The sequence below is a fragment of the Lepisosteus oculatus genome, chromosome 24, assembly GCF_040954835.1.
Source record: "Lepisosteus oculatus isolate fLepOcu1 chromosome 24, fLepOcu1.hap2, whole genome shotgun sequence".
In the NCBI taxonomy this organism is placed as follows: Eukaryota; Metazoa; Chordata; class Actinopteri; order Semionotiformes; family Lepisosteidae; genus Lepisosteus; species Lepisosteus oculatus.
In genome coordinates, this window is record NC_090719.1 from 10524181 (window position 1) to 10534687 (window position 10507).

Genomic DNA, 10507 nt, shown 5'->3' on the forward strand with positions numbered 1-10507 from the left:
GGAGAAATTTAGTGGAGCTGCTTAATGGATACCTCTGTAGATCGACAGACAATTCCTTTTCCCAAACAACAGAGGAAATAAATGAATAAAAACTTTTTTTTTCTTTTCCCCTGGAGGTTGTAACAGTAGCCATTGCAAGTGTTTTATCATAATCCGCATCTTCAGAGCAGATGGGAAAACCTACATAAAAGTAGCATGTAAATAAGTGTGAATGGGTTTGATGGTATTCTACTGAATTGGCCACATTACAGACACAGTCATGTTCCTATGTCAAGATATTGGTTCTGCTAGCTAAAGTTTATATGATAACTGGCATTTATATGTGAGCTATTTTTTATATGGTGGTAACTATCAATATTGTCTACGTAAAGGACAAAATATATAAATACACACACCTTTTATGTACACAGAATGCAACAAATGAGTATCAGAAACATTAACCATTTAAATGCCCTGTATATACTGTAATCTACTGTATTATGTTTTGGGTTTCCTTTTCTGTCTATTTTCAATTGTTTTACTATAACATAACATAATGTAAGATGTCCCCAAATATTTGCTGTTAATTTCTCTAGCATTTGATTTACACGTTATTCTATGATTATTCTGTAGATCGACAGACAATTCCTTTTTCCAGACAACAGAGGAAAAAAATGAATGAATAAATGGGGTGAAATCAGTCTTATTTTCTAGCTACCTGTTCTTGCTATGCATTTAAGTTTAAAGAGCTGATGTTGGCATAAACTGTTTTACTCCAGACAGAGATAAATGATGTTCCTGAATTTGCACTGGAAAGCACCAGGGCTGCTACTGTGCTTGATTCTCCACCAGTGACTTGAGGCTCACACAAGGTGATAGATTTATTGCTAAGTTAGTATGCCATGGTCTAGTTTGGGCTCTAAAAAGCTACTGGACCTGGTGCCTTATTGCTTTTGCCCAGTAGAAAAAGCTGTTAAACAATAGTGCTCTATTGAACCTTTTCAAACTAATGATCTGTCTTGTAATCTTCACAGTCACCTTTCTCATTTCTGCAGTGAATCAACCTTACCTACAACGGGGACCGCTCTTTTCTTTGACTTGATCTGTTTTTACGATTACTACCTGCTGCCTAAAGGTGACCACAGGATGCGAGCAAAGAGTCTGAGATCAGACCCATTTGCTGTTCTGTTGATGCCTGGCTTCTGCTGTGCAGTCTAATGTCTCTGTGAACATGAGAGACCTCAATGATTCTGACCACAGTTCACTTTTTAAATAAAGATGATGGCCCAGTAGTAAATGAGATCTCATCTTGAATTTGGGGATGAAGGTCATGGAAGGGCTCAAGGCCTGTACACATCCTCTTACCACTTACAGCAAAAACTTTTCATAAACCTTCCAATTCAGATTAAATAAAATTTAATTAGCAGCAGAGCAGTAGCAGCAGCAGCAATTATTGCTTCAAAGGAAACACCAGCAAGAATTTTAAAATTTTCTGCAATTTTATAGTTTCTAGATTATTTTTAATCACTGACCAGCTGATTTAAAGATGAGCAGTTTTATTTCTAGTACTTCTCAATTCCTCACAGATCATTCTCTTTTGTTCAAAGACTTGTCAAAGACTTGTTACAAAGTCAAGTAAAAACCTTATGAACATTTACAGAATTTCATATACTTCCCATTAAAGTGGCAGTTACCTTGAGTGGGTATGCGGTTCATATACAACCTATTTAAACTCAGTAAGTTCCCATCAAAGACTCCTTTTATTTTTAACGTATCCTTTTCAACTTAGATCATGTAAATCTTACTCTTTCAAAGTATAACATCTGATAACTTTAATAGATTTAGAATCCCTAGTATAATTCCTTATACACAGTACCTATCACTATGCTGAAAACTCAAAACAGCTTAAAACTATGCTGAAATGCAATAATTATTGTGTTTAAACCCAATGTTATCTAATTTAAACTGTCGTTCTTTTTCTCTTTGGTGCTAATAGGCTTCGGTACATTTGCATCTCCAACAATATTGTTATAGAATTTGCAGGTTATGTTCTGCTTTGCAGCAAGAAAAAGTGCTGAGAAAAGTGCAATTCTGACAATGATGGAAAATATTTCAATGACCCGTGACTGTAGGAATAAAATTGAAATAACATGCAAAACAGGAAAATGTAGCTGTGAAGAGAAATGTGAAGAGAGCCATGTAGGAGGTCCAAACTTTGAGGTAAAACCAAGAGGATATTGAAACTCCTTTTAGAATTTGAGTGTGTTGTCCATTAATATATGATGAACAGGGACAGCAAAGGAGAAAATTAAGTGGGATATTTGCCTAAAATTGCTATTAATATAAATTACTTCATAGTTTCATACTGTATGTATGAAAGATAAAGATATAGCAAAGATAAGAATTACAACTACTATATTTCTTTCTAGCTTTCGGCTTATGTAGATAGACCTTTAGTTTGATTAAAAGACACAGTGATAGTCATTTAAGGTAGGAGGATTGCATACCTGGGATGACTTGCTGTCCACCCAGTCTAATTCAGGTACAAAATCAATCTGTGTTATTTGGAAATGCATTCATGTGTAAGGAAAGTTAATTAAGTTGGCTAGACAATTTACAATTTTTAAATCAAATTTAAATCACTGAATTTTTTATGCTCAGTCCTCATCGAGGGCACTCAATTATCTTTCAAATTAAAACTCTAATATTTTGTTTTGAAATAGAGCCATTTTTCAATTTGTATTAACCTGACTTTACTTTTTTAGATCTGGTTCAGTGTTTAGACCCTACTATACCTGTACTGCATATCAGCCTACAGTATATCTGAGGAGTACTGTACCTAAACCAGATGGGTTTAATATACAATGTTTCTGGCTGACCTGCTGAGCTCCTATAACACTTACCTCAATGATTGTTTTTTCAATCAAACATGTCTTGCCTCCTCTCAGCATGATAATAAGAGTCTTCCGTGTAGTCAATTTTTACTTCATTACCAAGAGCAGAAATATAATTTCCATTTCCTAAGAGAGGCCCCCACATACAGTAGTTTGACAATTTTGGTACTGATCTAGTACAGCTGTAGAAATTCATGTCCCCCATTTGTTGCACAGAGGGATAATCTTTTATGACATACTTTAAATCATTTTGGACAAATCTAGTGTGGCCTACATACAGTACATGGAAACGAACTCTCTAAAGCACAGGAGTACGTTTTGATGCATTTTGTTTTAAAATAGACAGAATATTTTAACTTTGTTAGAAGTATTGTTTTTAATCCTTTTTTCTAACATTAAAAATCCCAGGGTGTTTCTCGAAAGGAGTAGGGGTGTTACCCTGGCATCCTGGCCAAAATTCCCCATTGGCCTTTACCAATCATGGCCTCCTAATAATCCTGCTGCAAATAGGTGGTGGTGGAGGGGAGACCCCATTACCTGTAAAGTGCTTTGAGTGGAGTATTCAGAAAAGCGCTATATACAGTAAGTGTAAGCACTTCATTATAATTATTAACATTCCACTGTATTTGCTTAGATATTTGGTAGGTCTGCGTAATTAAATTGCTCAGTATTTAAAGGACTTAATGCCCTTTGGTTATAATCAACTGTGGTATACTGTATTTTGCAAATGGAAATATATGCAGCCAATGAAACAAGGCTCATAGAAACTGAACAGTTTGTTCATTTAGACCAGTGGTCCCCAGTCCCAGTCCTGGTGCCCCACATACAGTACCTTCTGGTTTTCCTTCCAGTCCACCTTAATCAGATAATTGAAGCCTTACTTGATCTAAGAAGTTGCTTCGATTGAATGTTTGTATTATGTTTCTAGACTGGGAGTTTGGGACTTAATTTCACTTGTAAAACTCTCTGGTTAAAGCTCCAATATGTTTAAGGGCTGGGAACAAACAGTTCAAATTAATCTCATTATCATGTTATTGAATTTGATTTTGTCACTGAGGGTTTGCTGGAACAAAAACCAACAGGTGTGTGGGTCACCAGGACCAGAAAATTAACAAATAAGCTTCCCCTCCCCCTTTAAATTACACATTCATACTGTATATGATTCATGTGCATTCAGTGCTATAATGTAATTATTTATAAATTGAATTGTAACTTTATTTTTTTGCTTTAAAAAAAACTCATCCAAATGTCAACCCACATGTAAAGCAGAATTTAAACAGATCTAAGCAGAAGGATTACTAAGCCAAATGCACATAACAGAGTCATCCTGAAGAATTGGCTTTTTGAGTTGTCTGCTTGAACTTCCACACAATTCAAAGTAATCTGTGGCTGAAGATATCAAAGTCAATATGTGATCTGAGACTAAATGACCATTATTATTTTCACTAGCAACAATGCTGTTCATGTTCCACTTCAAAAACATCCACACTACATTCATCTGTAAAAACTATACAGTAAGTCAAAAAAATTTTTCTGTAAGGTGTTTTCAGTTTTATTAATTTTAAGTAGAAATAGTTCCATGTTATGGATATAACAGATGATCAGGACTGAAAGATATTCAAGTTTCTTTAACTTACAATTTTCAAGTAATTACAATTAAAGAGTAATATAATGACATGGTCAGCAAGTTCAGTGAAATAGGAACACTCAGTCTGCAAGGAGAGGTGGGGCAAAATAATGGTGATCAATCAGAAGAAGAAAGTATTCTGTCTGAGTCAAAAACCCTTTACCTGCTCCTTGGCAGGTAATTTGGTAATAAACATTATGTAATCTATTGAGGAAGTACTTATCAGGATCTTTGTAAAAATGGGCAAGCATAGTTTTAAGTGCAGTTCTTTGTGTACTTTGTGTTCATAAGACTGGAAGTCATACTATCTTATATTAAAACAGTACGTGTGTTCAGGTCTTGTCAGCAACAAGTCTGCATGCCTCACTCACTTAGGGGACATCTCTGAATAAGAGTAGGCCTGTTCTCCCTGTGACTTCACAAATTGATAAGCACTGTGAATCATCCTCATTGGGGCAAATAAGATTCCCGTAGACAGCATCATAAAACCATTCTGCCACATAGGGACGAGAGACCTCATGTCCCAAGAGACAGGATAGAAGGGCCATAAAATTGGCAAGACATGCAAGAAAGCACCACTTCAAAAGGATTATAGTAAATTCGGATTTTATCGAATAAATTCATAGTTTCAGATCTAGAGAATATATTTGAAACCAAACTACATGGATTAAGGGTCAAAGAAGGGTCAAATACTAACTGGTCCCTCTAGAGGTGAAGTGAGGTACATCACCTCCCATTTTTTACATACTGTAGGTAATTGGAATTTAGAACCAATAAAATAGCATCCGTTATTCTTTGTTAGTAGCAGACTGCACAAAGAACTGGTGACGTCAGCGCCCTCACTGCGCGTAGCAGGTACCTCAGCTGCCTGGGCTGAGGGAGGTCTCCTTTAGCTCACTCGGCTGGTTCCCTGTTGCGTTACGCCGGAGACCCGGGTTCGCGCCCCAGGTGCTGCGGGACAGAACGGGTGGCGGGGGGCACGATCCCGCACAGAACCGCGGCGATCACATTACCACATCACTTCCCTTATTCCCTTATAAAAGGGTTAACTCAATCCATCCATTTTCTAACCACTTGATGTAATACAGGGTTGATGGGGAACCACAGCCTATCCTGGCAAACAAAGGGAGCAAGACACAAAACACCTTGGACAGGATATAAACAGTTATTCGTTCACTTTAATAGTTTTATTCGTTTTTGAAAGAATTTCTAAATTCAACGTGTTTCTCACATGGATAGAAATTTAAAGACATTCTAGAAGCTGTTTGTTTTTATTTTACTCTAATAGATTACATTGATTGCTACAGCCAGGGGAATGCCACATATTAAGCACTGAATACTTCTTTAAGTCAACATAACACATTGTAACAGTGCATTGTTAAATTAGATTAATTGCTTTATTTTCATTTCTTTGTTTCTTAACTGCTCTTTTCAGTGTTTATCCAGTGCCTGATCACAATAGAACACTTTTCTTGGTTAACATGCTGATTCTCTGCACTGATTGGACAAACTATATATACAGTACTAACACTACATGAGCTTTTTATCTGCAATACGGGTACATATTGTACAGCGGAGCTCTAAAGTCAGTTTACAAGAAGGATGGTTAGAAAAATGTAGTGCATATAAACCTACATCTTACTCGTCAGGCAAATAAACTCAATACAAGTATTTAACCTTCTTAAATGTGAGTGATTGCTAGGTTAAACTAGACTGATTTTTTTATTCTTTTCTATCTGTATCCTAATTCTATTAGAAGATCCAGCACTTTGAACAAATCCCTTTCTTCCAAGTACTTTGATAAGAATTTATGCAGATGACAGTTTCAGCTGTCAAGCTTATTCTCTGAAATGTATCCTCAGCATCATTTTCATTAGACTACAAGCCATTATAAAAAAGAAAACCTTTTAAATAACTTCTTTAATTGCTGACAGAATAACAGGCTGAAATGAAAGTTAACAGGAATTAAATTGTCCATGGATGAGAGTTTGATTTAGATAATGGCTTCTTAACAGTCATAAAATCAATCTGTTTAAATGTATTTCCCAAATGCAAATGTTATTTCATTTGATCAAAAAGGATTTTCATCTCTTTTGATAATTTATATGATGCGAACCTTCATCTATTCAATTTTCAAAAAGTGATGAAAAAAGAACTTTGTGATTTCTTTTTTCCCTGATGTGCTTATAGAGAATGAGCTTATAGAAAAAGAGATGGATGGCCAGATACACAATTGATAATACAAACTGACAGTATTTTGTATTTTTTTGTTGCCTATAGTTTTATCAGTTATTGCATTGCAAGTGCAAGAAGAATATTTTGAAATGTAATCAACTGTTACAAACAAAACTTGTACACCACAATTCAGTAGATATTGCCGTACATATATATATAAATATTATATTTAAATGTTACATGTTTCATCACATCTCAAAATAAAGGCTATACAGATTATTTTTGTGTTTCTTACTTTTGTTTACTGTAGGTTTCTTTCTTTACAAAACAGAGAAAACACTTTTTAACATCTGTATGTAAGATTCACAATTAAAGAAAAGCTCTGTCTCTTCAACAGAATAAATAGAAGATTCCAGTGGGGGGAAAAAAACAACTTGTGTTATTGTGCATAAAATAGATTTGTATACATGCCTTGCAATCTCTCTATTGGTTTCTCTCGAGTGTCGGCATACTTGATGATCGATATGTGTGCACTCCATTACCTACAGTACTGTTAAGATTAAGACATATTAGAAAAATTCTTAATTCTTAAAGTTCATACTTTCAAGCAGCTTTCTTTACCTTTAATTACTCAGAGTTTATGCATTTGTTAATTAAGCCTGCGAATATTTTCTTAATATCCTTAAGTTTTAAATTAATTCTGACCTAATATTGATGGTCATTTGTTTTTTTTTTTTAGATGAATATCTAGAAAGGCCATTGTGTATCCTTTGTAGTTGAATTGTTATTTTTTTTCATTTGTGACATTTACTTCTGATTTTGTGCTAATTGTCTTTGAAATCACAAGTTGAAATGTGTCAGGTTTAAAATAGCTCTGTTTAGAAGTTAAAAGAACAGATTTATTTTTGTATGCAAGGAAATCACAGCTGGGAAGTGTGAAGAACTGTCTACCAGCTCAAATAATTTTAGTGCAGTTGCTATCTGTAGTATCCAAATCAGTACACTTTTCCAGAAGCTCCACATTGGAATTCAAAGCATAGCTATCATCTATGTGTAAACAAGTTGATAAAGCTTGAACTTTTTTTGTCATTTAAGGACAGCAAGAGTAGTTTAAAAGTTTAATGCATTTCATTTTTTAAGTATATTAATAATTCATGATTTAAGTCTGTGTATACAGAGCTCAAGGTATCCTATACTCTCCAATGACACTAAATTATTCAAGTTTTCATTGTTTTGTCTTCTGTCCTTTGGCAAATTATGACAAAAAACACAAAATACAGCTTCGTTTAGATTGGGTTAAACACGTTATTAACAAAAAATGGTACTCTGAATATCACTTATGTTACAGTACACATAGCCAAAATGGAAGCACATGTTTTCCACAATCATCACATCACATTAGTATAAAAATCAAAGAAACTTGTACTGTACACCCCACAATTAAGTACAATACCCCTCCCTGTGAAATCTGTCCACTTTCAAATCACAATTTAAATGTATTTTTGTTTAAATTGGCATTCCTTTGCATGTAAGAATTATTGATGTATTTTGTTTAAATGTTTTGTTTTCTTGAGTTATTATATTATAAAATGTGTTTAATTTTTTCTGAGATGAACTGACAAGCCACACAGAGTATACCCTGCCTTTTGCCTATTGCTTGTCAGGATAGGCTTCATCTCTCTTGTGACCTTGTACTAGAAAATTTAATGAATGTTTTATTTTCCATCATAATCCAATTTTATTTATGAGAGCTTTACTGCAATCTGTAAAATATCACATCTAATACAAGACAGAAGCACAAAAACGTGGAAACAAGGAAAATAACCCAGCAAACTTAATTTCACTTAAAGAGAGGGTTTTAAGCAAGTTTCTAAAACCTCAGCAATGTCAGGCAGTTCAACTGCACATGGAAATGTTTTATGAGTTGTTTTGTAGGGTCTTGTCTTTGGCAGAGTAAGAAGACCATAATTAGCTGACCCAAGGTTATAAGAAGGAATATAGCATGTAATTAGTATGTAATAAGTGAAAAGCTGCTGTTCTGCAAGGTGAGCTTCAATCTGTCTCCTTACACCGGTTGCCACAGATCTTTATCTCCTAGGGACATGGAGCACTTGTAGTCAGTTTTTCACCACGTTTGTCCCGGGTGTTCTTGCAGATAAGCACTCAGATTTGACAGATCTCGGGGCTCTGTCATTGAGTTTCAACTCTGAGCTCTTCGAGGGCTCTTCAAGAGTTCCCCTCTGAATCCTCTCGGATGACCCCTCATCTTTGTTAGTCTGCAGGGTTTCTCGGATCTGACCCTGGCCATGTACTGACCCATGGGCTTGGTACTGTACATTTAGCTCGCCAATTGGCAAACAGCCTTCACCTCATCTCCAGAGCATGTTTCCCTCTTGGTTCCAGTAAAATGTAGCTCTGAGTAACTGCCTGTGTAGTTTCTCTAGAGTTCACTTGAAGTTCATAAAGACAATTCTGGAGGACAAACCCAGATTTCCTCCAATCATAGACCCTCTATATGATAATTCCTTATTTTTAATCAAATATCTAACAATAATATTTGTAATACCCCTCGCACATAAATCTTTAAAACCAAGCAGGTTAAAGCCAAACATGTAATTTCCACTTATTTGCTGTCATGCTCACCCTGGCTGCTGGACAGCAGGGCGAGCTAGCTGGGACATATCAGCCAGTGACATCATCATCAATCTGTCTCCCTTCCCCGGCTACCAAAGTAAACTGATCACCTAAATCACCAGGGGTGGGTTTATGACCACACCCTTCTTCAGGTAATCTTGTTTTTTTTTACAGTAAATGGTTAATTTCAACCATTTAACATACAAAACAGACGGTTTAAGTAATCTGACATTTTGTTTTAAATTTTACTTAACAGCTTTGATTGAATGCTGAATAAGGCTTAGCTCCCACACCTTAAATCTCTTGCTTTGGGTAAAAGTAGGATTGTTTCAGTAACTTGTGTGCTTTGTTCCATCTAGAGAACTGTATTGTGTTCTGCTCATGATGTATCTCTTTTGTATTTCAGACTTTGGATAATGAAACTAGTCAGCTAGGCCTGTGGGACAGCTAGGTCAACTGCAAGGAGGCTGGCTTGCGTCGATGATGGAGATTAATCATAAGCAGCTCTTAACTGTAGGAGACAGAAAGGTGATATCATCTCTGTGCCTTTCAGAAGGATTTGTGCCACTTACGGCACAGCCAGAAATACAATTTAGTATTTAAAAGGTTGTTTCAGTATTTAAAGTTTTGTTTTCAATATGGCAGAAAAAGGGGTTTATCAGTATCACATCAGCGAAAGAATGGCAAAAAGCAAGCAAAATGTTTCTTGGATAATAAAAAACATTTAGATAATAGGGAAATGACTGATGTATTCAAATTTCACTCGGGCATTTGCCAATGAAGAAATTAACAGCATGCCTCAGGCTAAGGAATGAGAATTCTATATTAAAATAATATTAAGGTATTCAAAATATTTAAAGGCATTCACAAAGTTAATCCAATTGAATGGAAAGTGTATCGATTGTGGGAGAATGGAACAAGAATAACTGGCCATATTGACAAATCACAGTTGTCAATATTGCAGCTTCTTTGAAAAAAAAAAACAATATTGGTGAGATCATTGAATCAAGCAAATAAACAAGCTAGAAGGGCCAAAAAGCATCCTCTGTTTCTAATCTTTCTTATGTTCTTATCTATATTTGAAACTATCAGGGAAGAGTTTGTGTTTGTAAGGAGCAATGGCCTGGAGCATAGCACAGTAGGATATTGTTCTATTTTACAGCAAGATTATACTGTAGCTCTTGGTTATATTTTATTA

At 35.3% G+C, this 10507-nt stretch overlaps 1 long non-coding RNA gene across 1 annotated transcript in view; it reads left to right on the forward strand.

Moving 5' to 3' along the window:
* Window positions 1-10066, forward strand: part of LOC107079854 (uncharacterized) — a 33435-nt gene extending 23369 nt beyond the window's left edge. Inside the window, exon 3 of the long non-coding RNA XR_001480760.2 lies at window positions 9716-10066. This is a non-coding gene — a long non-coding RNA (uncharacterized lncRNA). The remainder of the gene's footprint in view (window positions 1-9715) is intronic.
* The last annotated feature ends 441 nt before the right edge of the window (window positions 10067-10507 follow it).